Raw genomic sequence first — 15977 nt, 5'->3', positions numbered from 1 at the left:
AGCCGGCAGCACGGCTCACAGGTCTAGTAACACAGGCAAGACGCTTACCTGTGGACAGGAGGCCTGGACTCCAGTTTCAAACCTTTCGTTAATCAGGTTGTTTTGGTCAAGGCTTTTCAAAAATGTATAATTAAGTACAATCTACTCCAGGACTTTCCTGTAGCTCAGACGGCAAAGTATCTGCTTGCAATGCAGGAGACCCGGGTTCTATCCCTGGGTCGGGAAGATCCCCTGGAGAAGGAAATGGCTACCTACCCCAGTGTTCTTGCCTGGAGAATCCCGTGGACAGAGGAGCCTGGCGAGCTACGGTCCCAGGGGTCACAAAGAGCCGGACATGACTGAGTGACTGACACACTACTAAAGTCTACTCTAGGCCAAACGGGTCTTGTGCTCGGGTCGTGCATAGAAGTTCCAGAAGGAACTGGAACTAGGAAGCCAGCAAGACTCAGGACGCTTCTCTCTCCCTCTCTAGGGCCTCTCCGCTAGCGTTGCTGTGCGGCTGTGTCTGGTTTGCCTCTGCTTTCGCATGCCCACAGAAGTCAGGCCTCCAAATCTAAAGGCCCCAAGTTCAAACAGCCAGCTGAACTGACCAGCATTACTGAATTCCCTTTCCAAGTTCCCAGGTGAGAGCACGTGGGGTCAGGGGCCCCCTGGTGCAATCAGCTGTGGTCCAGATGGGACTGGGGGCTGGGAAGAGATCCTACAGCACGCAGAGAGCCGTCAGCAGCACCTCTGAGAACCGGGGGAGGAGGGTGGAGAGAGGGCGGGCACAAGAGGTGCTTCTTGGACAGGCACACATCCCCGGACACAGGAGCCTGGAGGCTGCAGGCTCTGGGGCTGCAAAGAGTGGGACACGGCTGAGCGGCTAGGCACAGCCCACATCGGCATTCATCCTTGCTAGTGCAAAGCCTGCTTGAATTCCGGTTCCTTCAGGAGCTTAACCTTCTCACCCCTCAAGTCCTCCCCTCCCTGTGAGCCTTAACTTCTGTTCAACAAAGTCTCAGCCTTGCAGTAAGGTAGCATCATCTAAGGTTCGCCCTCAGGAAGGGCAGACAGTCCAGGCGCCAAGGGCAGTAAGCCCTGCGGTCACAGAGGTGACACGGCATCCCGAGGACTAGTCTGAAAAACCAGGGAGACAGGTTATGTGACCACATGACCTCTGCGCCCTCCTCCCCCAGTGCCTAGAGCAAGGGGCAGGAGGCTGAGGGCAGAGCTTTAGCTGAACCCCTACAGCCCAATGCATTAGGCGGATCAGAACTCCCACTCCCTGAAAGGGCCCATGCACATTAGCACAAAGTGCCTGGGTCCCAGAGGCCTAGGAAGAGGCAGCAGGCCGCCCTAAGCACCCTGCTCTCGCTTCTCCACCAGAGCGATCTGAGCCTGCAGAGGTCCCTTCACAGGAGCGCAGCCGCATCGCGGTTTCCATGGAGACACGCACCCCACGTTGCATACGCGGGCCTGTTTAGGGATTTCTTGCTACAGTGCATTCATGTTGGTTTGCTTCCCATTTTAGCCCACAAATCATCTCTTTTTCACTTTCCCGTCTTCCTACAAATGGTTGAGAAATTACACGACCCAAAGACATCATCCTTGGTCTGGGGTTTCCTTCCCTGTCAGTCACATTTGGATCAAGGATTTTTCAGTCGTCGTCTTGCTATTTTTCTAAATTACTGTCTTCCGTAAATGCTTCAGTAAAACGGTCCTTTTATTATTCTGATGAAATTTGGCAAACAGGGTCTATGGGACTTTTGTTTTTGTGAAGTGCTCTGTTGCCAGGATACCCAGGGTGAAGGTGTCAAAGGAAGACACGTTGAAAGGACAAGCTATGGTGAACATCCCAGAATCGGCCCCTTGCATACTAATCGTTCCTATTTACCCTACGCTGTTCCTGTCTGCTATAGGAAAGATAGGAGAGCCCAGTGTCTAAATAATAAACTATGGGGAGAACAGAAAACATGTATTATTCAACTGGGCAATGCACACTTCACTCTCTTCTTTATCCTTTCCTTTAAAATGTAGCACTAAGTCCATTAGAGAGAAATTCTGGGATTTCGTTAAGGCAAGTAAGGAGACGAAATAGATTCCTACACTGACAACTTCAGGACACTTACAACAGAGTGAAGAGGAAAATAAAAGGGTGAGAAGAATTAAAGCCACTTCCAACAACAGCAGAAAGACTCCGTGATCACCTCATTATTTAAAAAGCGTATACTAAGCACTTTGTTAACAAGCATCTTGTAAGCACCTTCCGGGGACATCGTATACTAAATAAAGCCCTCCTTAGACTTAAACTAGATTCATTTGAAGTAGTATAGATGTATGGTTCTATACTCAAATAAATATAAAAAAAAGACAAGGCAATGCTACAAGTTGAGAGTAAAGAGCTGAGATTGTCTTGGCAGTAACTCCCAAGGTCGCAGCAGACAACAGATTTATTATAAGCAAATAATATGGTGTGCCAGGCTCCCAAGGTGGCTTGGTGGTAAAAAATCCACCTGCCAACGCATGAGATGTGAGTTCAATCCCTGGGTCAGGAGGATCCCCTGGTGCAGGAAATGGCAACCCACTCCAGAATTGCTGTCTGGAAATTCTATGGACAGAGGAGCCTGGTGGGCGACAGTCTATGGGGTCACAAAGAGTTGGACACGACTGAGTAACTGAGCACGCGTGCAGGACTTGTCAGGGGTCAGGGGGAATTTGACCCTGGACTCTCTCAGTAATATCATCCTGGCCTCGTGAGTTCACTGTACTGTTAGAAGGTGGGCTGGCCATGCCAGATGACACCCAGACTATCACGCTAATGCAGACACCGCATGTCAATAAAAATGTTGGCTCGCTACCTACATTCCAGATGAGACCAACAGGCCTGAGGACGTGCAGGAAGGCTAACCAGAGGGAAAACTCTAGAAGTTACTCTACTGGAATAATCAAGAAACTGAGGGTGTTTAAACCAGAGAAGTTCACAGTGTTGGTGAAAATGCTATTGACACGGCAGAAATCGCCAAAATCAACTCTAAACGTGTCCGTCTTGGCCAAAAATTGTCCGAGCTCAAAACTGGCTTTGTTCTCTCACTGTCTGACAGAGTAAGAACTTGAATGGCACATTTCCCAAAGGAAATGAGAAAATTCGGCCAGGCACCGCTGGGTCCTCGCATGGAACCTGGGCTTTAGGGCAGCTTGTTCTCAGAGGTGCCTCCCTGTCTGCGCACAGAGCTCGCTTCTGGGGTAGCCTACTCTCCTGCCCGGGTGCTTTTCCACTCGGCAGAGGAAGAGGAAGACTATTCGGAAGGCGGTTCCCGGCAGGAGCAAGGTTTCTCTCCCCCCATGACGAGTTCGGAGAGAACCACAGAGCCTGGGAGCCTTCACGGCAGGCCAGAGCTCTTCCCACCGAGGCACAGAGCACCAGGCTCCTCAAGACCCACTCACGGAAACCCACCCAGAGATTTCTGCCCAGTCTTACAACGCTCTTCCTAAGAAGCTGATGGGATATAAAAATCATTCTTCTTAAAAGGAAACCATCTTCTCCACGACTGGTGTAGAAACACGCTGCGGATACCAGAATGTAGCCCACCCGAGACCACTCACGGAGTTTCTAAAAGAAGAAATTTCCTCCCTGCCTGCTGCCCACCTAGACTTCAAAATAATTTGAGTACAATGATGGACAAGGAAAGGGACTATCGAGACTCTCAGGAAAACATCAGACCATGAGAAATCTGAAGTGTAACAGAGTCAGCCTATACCAACAGTATGGAGTATGGAAGAAAGCAGGAGTTCTATACTGAAAAATACAGATTAATTTATATACTGGCTAGACCAGCATATCTTACAGAGTAAGGCACGGATCACTGTGCTGTTAATATTTACTGTTTACTAATTATTAAAATCATCATGGAAAGAAACAACAGTTGTGAACTGCAGCATTTTAAAATAGCTTCTTAGCTCTTCAATCTGCATAACTTTAAAAACTCCATGCCTTTGACTCTATAATTCCGCTCTTCCTTAATTTTCATACAGAAGAACTAGTCCCAGATGCATACAAAGATTAATATTTCATAAATTTGAAGCAAGTGAATTCTAATATTTGGAGAGTAATCATGTTAGGTTTCAGAAAAATTCATCCAATGGAATCTTAACATGATACAGTTACGAGCCAAAAAGGGTGGGGCGGGTAGAAAGCTGGAGAAATACGACCGAATGAACATGCCAGAACAGGGGGTGCACTTGCATGGTAGAGACACGGATCATATTTTCCACAGTAAAAATGAGGAGGATGGTTAAGCGAAAGCACGTCAAAGACGTGACTTCTCCTGTAGTTATTTACACTCCGGGCGAAGTAGCAAGTGGGTCGCAGAGAAAGGGAAAAATAGAATCTGGCTGAGTCCAGACCTCTACACACCTTGCGTCTGCAGGATACCGGCCACTCAATTGTAATTCACGTTTAACCAGCTGAAACCAACTGCCTCAGAACGGTTGCGTCTGGACCAACTTTTCTGCTGGTCTTGCCAGCACGGCAATCTGCCACTTTTTATTTTCATTAATTTTCTTCTGTTACTGGAGACTGAAGTTCCAGAGAACTCACAAGCCTTTCCACAGAAAATGCCATGTTTGCAGAGGAAGCTGAGTTTGCTGCAAAAGATCATTAGAGAAGGGCTGGAGCGCAGGAAAGCATCAAAAGCCTCAATACATGAAATGCACCGGGAGACCTCAAACGTGCCCTGGAGGACCCTGGGGCCATTATGATGTCCCCCTAGGTGGAAATGATTTCCGTGCTCCTTCTGAATTCAGCATTCCTGTGTCTCCTAGCAGAATTACTTGCATTCACTTCCTCCTTTGCCCCCTAGCTCTCTTTTTCACTTAATTCTCTGCCCTATTTCGTTGTCAAGAATTTGCTTCAACGGCAGCTAGGTACAATCCAGCCTCCCCCAGCTCAGGCGGAAAGACTCTGTCCTGAAACAAACTTCAGGGCTCCCTGTTGAGGTTCCCACACTCTTCTGGGTGTTCTCACTCATACATGCTGACCCAGTTAATTCTCATAAAAATTCTGTGAGATTCTATTATTTCTATTCTCTAGGATGAGGAAATGGAAGCTCAGAAAAATTGAAAGTTGACTCTTCACGATTTCCAAACAAAGAAGTAGGCTTCCACCAAACATGGAGGCCCCTACCTCTTAAGGTACCTCTTGGTTATGATTTAAGTGCTAACAGACTTCTTCTCTCTGTACAAGCAGCATGAAACCAACGCAACACTGATGTGCTTCCTTTTCGTCTCCAACATGTAACTAAAATGCACTCAGGGTTCCAGTTAACAAACAGCCGAGAACCACTGCTGGCTCAGCTGGCCCAGCCGCGGCGGGTTTGAGGTCAACAACTAAACTTCGAAGGGACATTTGCCCCTCTTCCTCCCACCTGGACATTCTCACTTCATGCTTTTCAGCAAATGAGAAGACACAAGACCCCGGGCTCATTGACCTTACGCCTCGAACACGAAGCTTCACCGCTGGGGGCGGTATCACAGCACGGATGCCCCACCCAAGGGGCACTCGGGAAGCAGGAAGACAGAGAGCTCTGAAGTCAGCGACTTGAGGTCTCTGCTCTCTGTGATCAGCAGCAGTCTTTTTACTTCCATGCTTTTATTTTTGTTTTTTTTTCTGGCAAGAAAACTATATATCCCGCTCCTCTCTTTAGGGCAGTTCCTCAGAGCTACGTGAGAGGCGGACATCCAGGCCGCAGTCCTCAGTAAAATCCCTGAACAGAACTTAACTCACAGATTTTTAGCCTGTGCAGAGGCTCTTCAGTAAACCGACATCTCACGGAAGCTCTTCAGCAGCCGTCCTCAGAGACGCAGGAAGCAGCGACTGCTCCGACCCAGGGCTCTGAGCCAGTGGGCTTTGCTCTCGAGCCAGAGGGCCAAACGAGTCTGAGGCTGAGACAACCTCAGCCGGCACTGCCGTGGATGCAGATAAGCTGCTGCCCATCAGGTAGGAAAGGCTGGAGCCGTGACCAGGAATGGCCACAGGAGATAGAGGACGACGAGAGATGTCCAAAATGCCCGAGACAGGCTGAGAGAGGCCGCGTACTTCTCATCAGAACTGGAGAGCACCAGGAGAGACCAACAGACACCGCAGAAAAGCCTTTTGCGAAATCAAACTCAGTCATCCACGCAAAGCGCGAGTCTCTAGAAGGATCTCCTGCAGTTGAGGAAATGATTGAAAGTGAAGTAAAGTCGCTCAATTGTGTCCAACTCTGCGACCCCATGGACTGTAGCCTATCAGGCTCCTCCGTCCCTGGGATTCTCCAGGCAAGAACACTGGTATAACTTTGCTAGTGTTACTTAATTTCTCTAGGTTTCCAATTCCTCCCTGTCAAAAGGTGGGGAAGGGGTAATCACGGTAATCAAACCCTGCCTGGAGTTTGAGAGTTGAGTCAGTATATGTGAAATGGTTACATAGTGTCTGGCAAATACTATACACCAAGCCAGTGCTGACTCTCATTACTGATAAGAGAAGCACGTGGACGGCTTCTCCCCGTTAGATAAATTCATACTTGTTTGAATCCCTCTTGTTCTATAAAGAATGTGAGGCAGCCAACAAAAATAAGTAAAATACAGGAGACCAGCATAATTTTCAAGTGAGAACGAAAGAAATCAAAGCAAGGGTGGAGCTGACATTGAGCTAGGATCCTCACTGCCTTTTTACGCTGAGTTGACCTCACCAAGACAGCGACACGGGGCAGGATCCCCCTCATGTGTGACACGCAGTCACGGCATGGGCGGCAGCCTTGTTCGTGAAGGATTTTCAGGTCGAGGTGTCGTCGCTTCCTCGGAAGTCCATGTTTCTGCCAGTCTTGTTCTCTTTCGTTTGCTTCACTGAACCTTAACGCTCATACTGTGTGTGTGTGTGTGTGTGTTGCTTAGTCGCGTCCGACACTTTGTACCAGGCCCCTCCATCCCTGGGATGCTCACACTAGAAACGTGTAGAAGGGATGCAGAGCGCAGTTCAGAGGGAGGGGGGAGTGGGCTGAGAACACGGGCCGGCGGGGCACAGGCCGGGGTGTCGCGCACCCGCGGGCGAGGCGCCCAGCCCTAGGAAGATGAGCTCTATCCACTGAGTCCTGCGGGCTCCCAGGATCTGCAGGGACCTCCCAGCCCAACCTCTGCTTCCAATTAATGCTGCCCATTAACATTTTCATGAGGTGAGGCGTTTGTCTTCTGAATATGGTAATGATCTGAGCTCTTCCCTGTCTTGGGAGAATTTATGCACCGAAAGGGTCTGCTCCAGGAACCAATTAGGAGAACCCTGCCTTAAAGAATCTTACTGTGGTCTGAACATCAGGATTAACTTCAGTGTAGGTCATGTTTACATGTCACAGAAAGAGCACTGTTATTGATATTCTAGAACTTGGATGATTACAATAACAACTCATGCTTAGGTTCACGAAACCAGAGGGGATCTTTGAGAGATCACTGCATTCTGCTTCCTCATTTTGCAGCTGAGGTGAAGTGACTTTCCCAGGACTACCTTTCGTGCGTGCTAAGTCACTTCACTCGTGCCCGACCCTGTGTGACCCCCTGGCCTGCAGCCCGCCAGGCTCCTCTGTCCAGGGGCCCCTCCAGGCAGTGACACTGGAGGGGGTCGCCATGCCCTCCCCAGGGGACCTTCCCGGCCCAGGGACCGAGCCTGTGCCTTGCGTGTCTCCTGCACTGGCAGGCGGGGTCTGTACCGCCAGTGCCACCTGGGGGGCCCAGGCCACCACCTCACCGTGACCTTGGAGAAAGGGCAGATTCACAAAAGTAAATTTTTTGTCAAGTGAGATTGCTGGAGCACCTTGAAGGATTTTCTCCGGCGTCGGTGTCGGGCACCTTGCCTCTCGGGGCGAGACACGCCGGGCACTCTCGGCACTCACTCAGGAGCCACTGTCGACTCCTTCCCGGCTGCCCAGCCTCCATCTGTCTGCTCCTCCACCATCATTTCTCATGAGAATCAACCATGACCTGAAACGAGGTACCACCGTCAGGGGGAAGCCGCATCCCCAATGACTGCACTGGGAAGCATGCTTTTGTTCAGAATTTAATCAGTCAACTCTAGCTGGAGAGCCGGAAGGTAATTCTGTGCGTGTGCGCATGAGCGTGAGCTTTCTGCCACCTATTTTCCTGACATCTCACAAATACGGTGGCCAAAGCAATGTCCCCTGGAAATGGACCGCCTTGGTGACCAGCCATGGGGTCAGAGGCCAACCTCTCCTAGGCGTCAGCTTCCTCCTGTGGGAACTGAGACTCTAACAATAGTACCTGTGACACTGGGTTACTGCAAGATGTAGATGAGATAAACCAAGGAAGGCACTGGTACATGTAGGCGTTAAATAAAGCCAAAGAACTATCTCAAGCCTGGGGAGGGGAGACACACTCATCTAACACCGTAGGTGATAAAGAGAGACACCAAGCTACCGAGACATGAACCTATATCGTGCAAAGCATCTGACTGGGGTTGCTTTTAGATATTTCACTCAGCGCAGACCTCTGAGGGGCTTTGCTCCCCGCCCATCTTCACCCTCACGACTCAATGCTTTCACAGCTCCCCCGTCCCCCCCCAACCCCCAAACACGCATATTCCACTCAGCAAAACGAGAGTGGATTGAGCAAGAAATGACGGACCTCTGTGTTTTGAGGCTGGACACAGGAAATGGCAGAAACAGGAGGATGGGAAGCAAAGGGGTTAGAAACACTGAGAAGCTGCAGGGAGCGCCTTAGGGCGGGATGGGGGAAAGCCAGCCATGCATCCAAGGTCCCCGAGCCTCTGGACGGCAACCTGTGGGCAAACCGAGCGGAGCAAGGGGTCTGTGTTCCCTTCGCAGGCTAAGCAGGCTGGAAGGGAGCACACGGGGTTCTTCCCGTCCCTGCCCTAACTTCTGGGAAGTCACTGGGCCCCTCCATTTAGAGTCAGGGAGGCAGAGAGTGCCAGGGACAGCATCTGGCAACCTCATAGTAACAGCTGGCTCAGACCCACGGAAGGATGGGAAACCACTGGGCAGAGGGTTGATGGAAGCCAGCGTGTGGCCACAGTTTCCAAATACGAATCACAAAGAAGAAAGTGGTGACTTGATAACCACACAATCCAAGCTCACGTCGTCAACAAAGAGACAACAACGTCACCTTTGTAAACGACGCCTCCTGACACGATGCGTTAAGGTGGACACAGCGTTGCTCAGTGGTGTTCCTCCCAAGCACACATACCCTGAACGTAAGTGTGAGGAAAGAGTCAGACGCACACACGCCAGCGGCGTTCACGGAACAAGCCGGCCGGGCGCGCTTTCAGACTGCCAGTGCCGTGAGGACAGCTGAGGATGAGGACCCATTCCAGAGTAAGGAGAGTAAAGAGCACAGCAGGCGAGCCAAGACCTGACCCCGAGCGAACCGGAAAATGTGCACGCGAGGTATTACTGAGCTGAGATCTAGACACGGACTTCGGAGTAGAGAACACTGCTGCGTCGGCGTTAAGCTTCCGGAACTGGACCATTCCATCACGGATATGTAAAAACTTTTCTTGTTTTTAGGGGATACACACAGAATTATTTAGGGGTAAAAGTCAAGGGATTTCAAATCATTTAACAAGCTTAATAACAAGGAAGAGGAGGAAAAGAAGTGTGTAATGGGGGTGAAAGTGAAAATCACTTAGTCGTGTCCACCTCTTTGCGACCCCATGGACTGTATAGTCCGTGGATTCTCCCGGCCAGAATACTGGAGTGGGTATCCTTTCCTTTCTCCAGGGGATCTTTCCAACCCAGGTCGAACCCAGGTCTCCCATACTGCAGGCGGATTCTTTACCAGCTGAGCCACCAAGGAAGCCCAGGAATACTGGAGTGGGTAGCCTATCCCTTCTCTAGCGGATCCTCCCAACCCAGGAATCAAACCAGGGTCTCCTGCATTGCAGGCAGACTCTTTACTAAGCTGAGCTATGAGGGAAGCCCTCATGGGAGTGGTGGAGCAGATAGAAGGAAAAAAACAAAGAAAAGACTGCAAAAAGTTAACACTGGTGAATCTAGGTAAATGGTATAAGGAAATTTCATTACAGTATACTTGCATCTTTCTACAAATTTCAGAGTTTTTTCAAAATAAAATATTTTGTAAAACATGAGCAAAAAAGAAAAAGCAAGAGATGTGTATGAGACGACAAGCTGATGGCAGGATGGATTTGCTGCAGAGGATTCACCCCCTTCTGTGGGGTGCAGGCTGGCCTCGACATTCTCCGCCTGCAGTGCTGGGCTGGGTTCCTGTATTACCGCAGGCCCCAAGATGTGACCACCAATCACGAGTCCACGGAAAAGACAGACTGCTGATTTGACGAATTTACTATTTAAAAAAAAAAAAAAAAAAAACTCCTGCTATGCTACCTGGGGCTTGCCTGATAGCTCAGTTGGTAAAGAATCTGCCTGAAAATGCAGGAGACCTCGGTTCGATTACTGGGTTGGGAGGATTCACTGGAGGAGGGAATGGCTACTCACTCCAGTGTTCTGGCCTGGAGAATCCCATGGACACAGTCCATGGGGTCACAAAGATCGGACACGACTGAGCGACTCTCACTTTCACTTTATTATGCTACCTACCAATCGGGAAGAATAGGTAACTGGTTAAGTGCAAAAAGTTAATGAAAGCAGCAAACCATTTTCAAAAATGACACATACATGGCTTAAATACTTCTTTTTCCCTTGAAACTGCGTGCACTTTCTGTGAGTGGGTGTTTGCCAATTGGAGTTACATGTTGTTTTCCTTGAATCAAGAACATTCATACAACTCATACATCACCAATTATTTCCAGATTTAGTTTGTTTAAAGTTGAAAGTGCATTTGTTCTAGATGTTTACTTCTTTTAATCATTTACAGGTATCTTAACCCACTGATTTTACAAAGACTGTTTAAGCACTTGACTTTATTGAGCTTCTCCAGAACATTCAATTTATTTTTCATAGGAAAATAAAAACCCTCTTTCCTCACATGTATCATCAGTTTTGTAATATGTATTTAAATTCTATAATTATAATCTGAAGCATAACTAGATGGGTGGGATTTGAAGTAAACGCAGTTGAGTCTTGGTAAGCACACAGGCTATAGTCAAAGCTCTGGTTTTTCCAGTAGTCATGTAGGGATGTGAGAGTTGGACCATAAAGAAGGCTGAGTGCTGAAGAATTGATGCTTTTGAACTGGGGTGTTGGAGAAGACTCTTGAGAGTCCCTTGGACAGCAAGGAGATCAAACACCAGTCAGTTCTAAAGGAAATCAACCCTGAATATTCACTGGAAGGACTGATGCTGAAACTAAAACTCTAATACTTTGGCCACCTGATGCGAAGAGCTGCCCCACTAGAAAAAGCCCCAGTATGTTGATGCATGCTAATTCTCTATAAAATATACTGGGACTTCCCAGGTGGCACAGTAATACAGAACCTGCCTGCAGTGCTGGAGACTCAGGAGACAGGGGTTTGATCCCTGAGTCAGGAAGGTCCCCTGGAGGAGGAAATGGCCCCCACTGCAGTGTCCATGCCTGGGACATCCCTCGGACAGAGGAGCCTGGCGGGCTACAGTCCATGGGGTTGCAGACAAGTCGGACGCAATTGAGCACACATGTGTGAAATTTATCACCTTTCAGAGACACTAAAAGTAGGAGCAGTGATTTGGTTTCATACAGAAAGTTGAGTGCCCACCAAGTGCCCGGCGCTGTGCTGTGTTCCAGGGTACAGATGGTCCTTTGCGGAGTCCCATCCTCACAGATCAGGCTCTGTGGTGGAGCTGCCGGGCCTGCTTCTCCACCCTGGTGAAACTGAAGTCGCTCAGTCATGTCTGACTCTTTGCAACCCCGTGGACTGTAGCCTACCAGGCTCCTCCGTCCATGGGATTTCCCAGGCAAGAGTACTAGAGTAGGGTGCCATTTCCTTCTCCAAGGGACCTTCGCAACCCAGGGATTGAACTCGGCATTGTAGGCGGACGCTTTACCCTCTGAGCCACCAGGGGAAGATCCCTGGTAGGATCCGAAAGGAAAAAAAAAAAATGCTTGCTTGATTCAATAAGCGAAGAATTAATTCAAGGCTGTCCTTCTCTTCTGAGGAGCTGGAAGGATGAAAACGAGGGACTGCTTCACCCTGTGTCGAGTTAAATGATGTTATCATTTGCCACGTGTGCAACATGCTGTTCACGGTACAGCCAATTGATCATGACGCCGGAAACCAGGTGATAGATGGGGCCTGGCTGTGGCGGCAGCAGAAAAACAAGGAAAGATAGCCGTAATTAACATATTGAGGCACGCTGATGCAATTTCGTGTCTGCTTTTATTGAAGCAATTTTCTAAATTTGAGATGATTCCGTTAATTAATCATAGAGCCAAGGCTTTTTTGTTTTCGGTGTTTATCTTTACCTTCCAATTACATTAAAAAGACTGCCGCTGCTCTTGGTAGAAAGAACCTTACCTTAAAGTGGGAAAATCACCTCTGAGAAGGCCCCTGAGACACGGGGGCTGAGGAGCACAGCGCGAGGCCCAGCAGGGCTCTCTGCGCCGCCGGCCCCCGAGCTGAGTCCACCCTCCTCCCTGCCTCTGGCCAGTGCCCACTCCTCCCGCTCGGCTGGAGGCCCAGGGCGGGCCAGGCCCTCTGCAGACGCACACCCGCCCCCAAGCCCAGGTCTCCTGCCTCCTCTCCACTTTGCTAAATGCTCAGATGAAGGCTCCTCCCTCGAAGCAATTGTCCATCCCTACACCCGTCTCATGGATACATAAGAGTGCATCTCATGAATATTTTATTTTAGCAATGACCAAGGTCAAACTCTTCAGAAGAAAACTGAGACAAAGAAAATGAACAGCTCGGCCCCTGTCACAGGGTAGAACGGGAGCAAAACCGAAGTCCCCTCTGCCCCAGCTAAGAGCCCTTTCCACTCTTTTTGTGACTTTAGCACTTACTCGTGTAGCCGCAGCATCACTGCCACCGACCCGCGTCCCAGAAGAATCCATGGGTTCAGTTCCGTGGAGCCTCCCCACCCGAAGAGCACAGGGGCTCCTTGAGGGCAGGGACGGAAACTTTCATGCCCTTGGCTTGCATGGAGTCAGAAGACAGAGCAAAGGACAGCCGGATTTAATTAGCTAAATCTCAGCTCAGACAGCACCAGATCCTTCCCCCCGGCCACCTCCCACTGCCCCAGCAATCTCAGCTGGCACACGTCTCCTGATTGCATTTCCAGGTCCTCCCGTGCCTTTGATGAACTTCTGTGTTTTTCAACCGCTGAAACGGCAGAAGCAGCCATTGTGTTGCCCCAGGTGGGAAATAGCGCTGTAGGGAACAGGCAGTTAATAAGCTTAACAGGTAGGGACAGAGGCTCGTTAATGGTTGCTCTGTGATTTGTGGCTAGTTCCTCCCAGCCCCTAAATCTTGAAATAAATATATTCAGAGACTTCGTTATCCCGGAAGAGGATGTGGATCATTTTTCTTTCATTAACAACGGAGCCACCACAGCAACGTGTGTATTATCCGTGCATTTCCAAGCCCAGAAGCTTGTCCCTTTAAAGCTGCTTGCACTGAAGTTTGATCAGCCTTTGATGAAAGAAGACTTACAGATAGCAGACAACCTGGTAACCATCTGTGCCCAATGCATATTAAAAGAGATGTAAACTCACCAAAGCTTCCCAGCATATATCAGTTTATCCACTCCAGGGAAGACAGAGGATGATTAGATAATCTGGGACCAAATCTCTGGATTCAGCAGGGCCATGTTAATGAGGAACTTTGCTGAAGTGAACAGCAGGCGGGTACCCTCAAGAAAGGAAATTTCTGGATGGAGGGTGTCTCCAACTTTCCTCTTTCTGGTTATCTCTCTGATGTGGTAGACGCTTAGGGATGTCTCTGTCCAACCACAAGACCACACACACATCCCTGAGCCCTAACGGGTGTGGGTCCAGGCAGCTACGTCATTACATCCTATGACCCTCTGTGACCACCTTCCCCGGCGCCTCATGTCCATACATCCTTGGAGAAGCTTTTGGCCCAGGCTGAGAGGCGTCTTCTGCAATCGGAACTCAGGGCATCACCATATCCTCCGTCTGACAATCCGCTCTGACCATCTCAACTGCTCAGATATTTTTCTGTGACTTTGGAATGGACGCGGAGAGGACCAACTCAGACGTTTGAGAAACATCCTTGTAACGTTGGGAGTGGAAGGGGCGGCATCTTCTGCCACGTGCTGGGAGAAACAGCCAAGGCTGGTGCGGCGGAAGAACAAAAACAAATCGGGTAGGTAGTGCCGCGCAGGGGCAAGGCCTGCGAGTCCGGAGGGCGACGGAGAGACAGGTGCGGCTTGCCGGTCCTTACCGGTGCGGGCCCGGGCCAGCCTTCCCTTGAGCTCCAGGCAGCGGCCCCATTTTGTAACCTCGGTGCTCCTCTCTGTTCAGTCTGGGTGCAATCAGAGAGCTCCGAGGAAGGCCCTGGCAGAGGAAGGGGGCTCGAATCCAGGCCCCCAGCGAGGCCCCATACCCGGGAGCCGCTGTTGCTTGTAGAAGCAGCCCCTCCAGCCCGCTAGGAAGACTCTGCGATGCTCTGTCTTTGCCAGGAGCACGTGGAGCTGAAGGCAGAGACGTCGGGGGATGCCGAGGGGGCCTCTGGCGGAAGGGAGAGCAAACCCCACCGCCTCGAGCGGCATCTCCAGCAGGGACCCGGCGGAGTCCTGGGGCGCCTGCAGCCCGCTGGGGTCAGGGACGCAGCGACTGCCTTGCCGTGGCGGTGGTGTCTGCAGCCCGCGGCTGGGGGTCCGGCACGGCCAGGGCACAGTCCTCCCCCGAGGAGAGGTGGGCAGCGCCCGGTGCCCACGCAGTGACGGCTGCGGTCCTTTCCTGAAGGTGCTCTGGCTGGCTCAGGGCTTTGCCGTTCAACACAGCAAAGCTAGCTAGTACTTCTTGATCATTGCGGAGGGAAAATGCCCCTAAGATTGTATAAACAGTACACAGAAATGTTCTGACGTGCGTGCCCCTAATATGATCACCAAGACGCACAGGTCGCCCCCACAGCGTGCCTGCCACAGAAGGCACCACCTCTTACTAACCCTGAGGCCACACGAGCTAAAGGCTAACTCAGGGGCTTCCCAGTAAATCCAGGACCAGCACTCCACCCAGGTGTCAAACCAGGAAACACAAGAGAAAACAAAGACTTGCCAAGGAGTGAGAAGCCAAAGGGAGGCGAAGACCGCATACAACGCGGGACCCGGAGCGGGTCCTAGAATACGAAGATGACGTTAGTGGGGAAGTAGGGGAGACCTGAGTCAAGTCTGTAGTGACAGCCCTGCGCCAGTGCCAGTGTCTCAGCTTTGATCACTGTTCCATGGTTAGGTAACACGTGAACAGAAGGAGAAGCTGGGTGGGTGGGGATTCTCTGTGCTGTTTTCTCAACTCTTCTGAGTTGAAAATTATCTCAAAATAAAAGAGGTTTTTAAAAATCTGAAAAAAGAAAAAAAGGAAAAAGATACATTATACGTCATTTCAGTTTCATTAAAAACTCTATACCAGGCCTGGTCAAAGTTCTGTCTTTCCTGACCTCTAATACATATTCTTAGGTGTCTGAACGCTGGACCCAAATGGGTGCCAAAGAAGGGAGGGGCGTTTGGAGGAGAAGGGACACACGTACGTGTGTGGTGAGCCCCTCCCTTGTCCACAACAGCGGTAATCAGCTAACGCCACCAACCAACCAAACAACAATCACTGAAGCCTCCTTCCCTGCCAGCAATTGTATCTGTTTTCTTTTATTATGTTCATCTCTTCTCAATCTCTAAAACATTAAATAAATTACTTGTTAAAAAGAAAAATCTCAGCCCCCCCAGAGAGGAGCGTATCTAGCACAGTCGCACCCAGGCACCACTCCACGCCCGTCTCCCCACCACCCTCCCTTGAGAGGTTCCCCCCAGACCCTCCAGAGCTGGCGGGAGGAACTCAGCACCACACAAGACACCTTATCCTCGGGGT

The sequence above is a fragment of the Bos mutus genome, chromosome 7, assembly GCF_027580195.1.
Source record: "Bos mutus isolate GX-2022 chromosome 7, NWIPB_WYAK_1.1, whole genome shotgun sequence".
Classification (NCBI taxonomy): Eukaryota; Metazoa; Chordata; class Mammalia; order Artiodactyla; family Bovidae; genus Bos; species Bos mutus.
Note: the sequence above shows the minus strand (reverse complement) of the source record.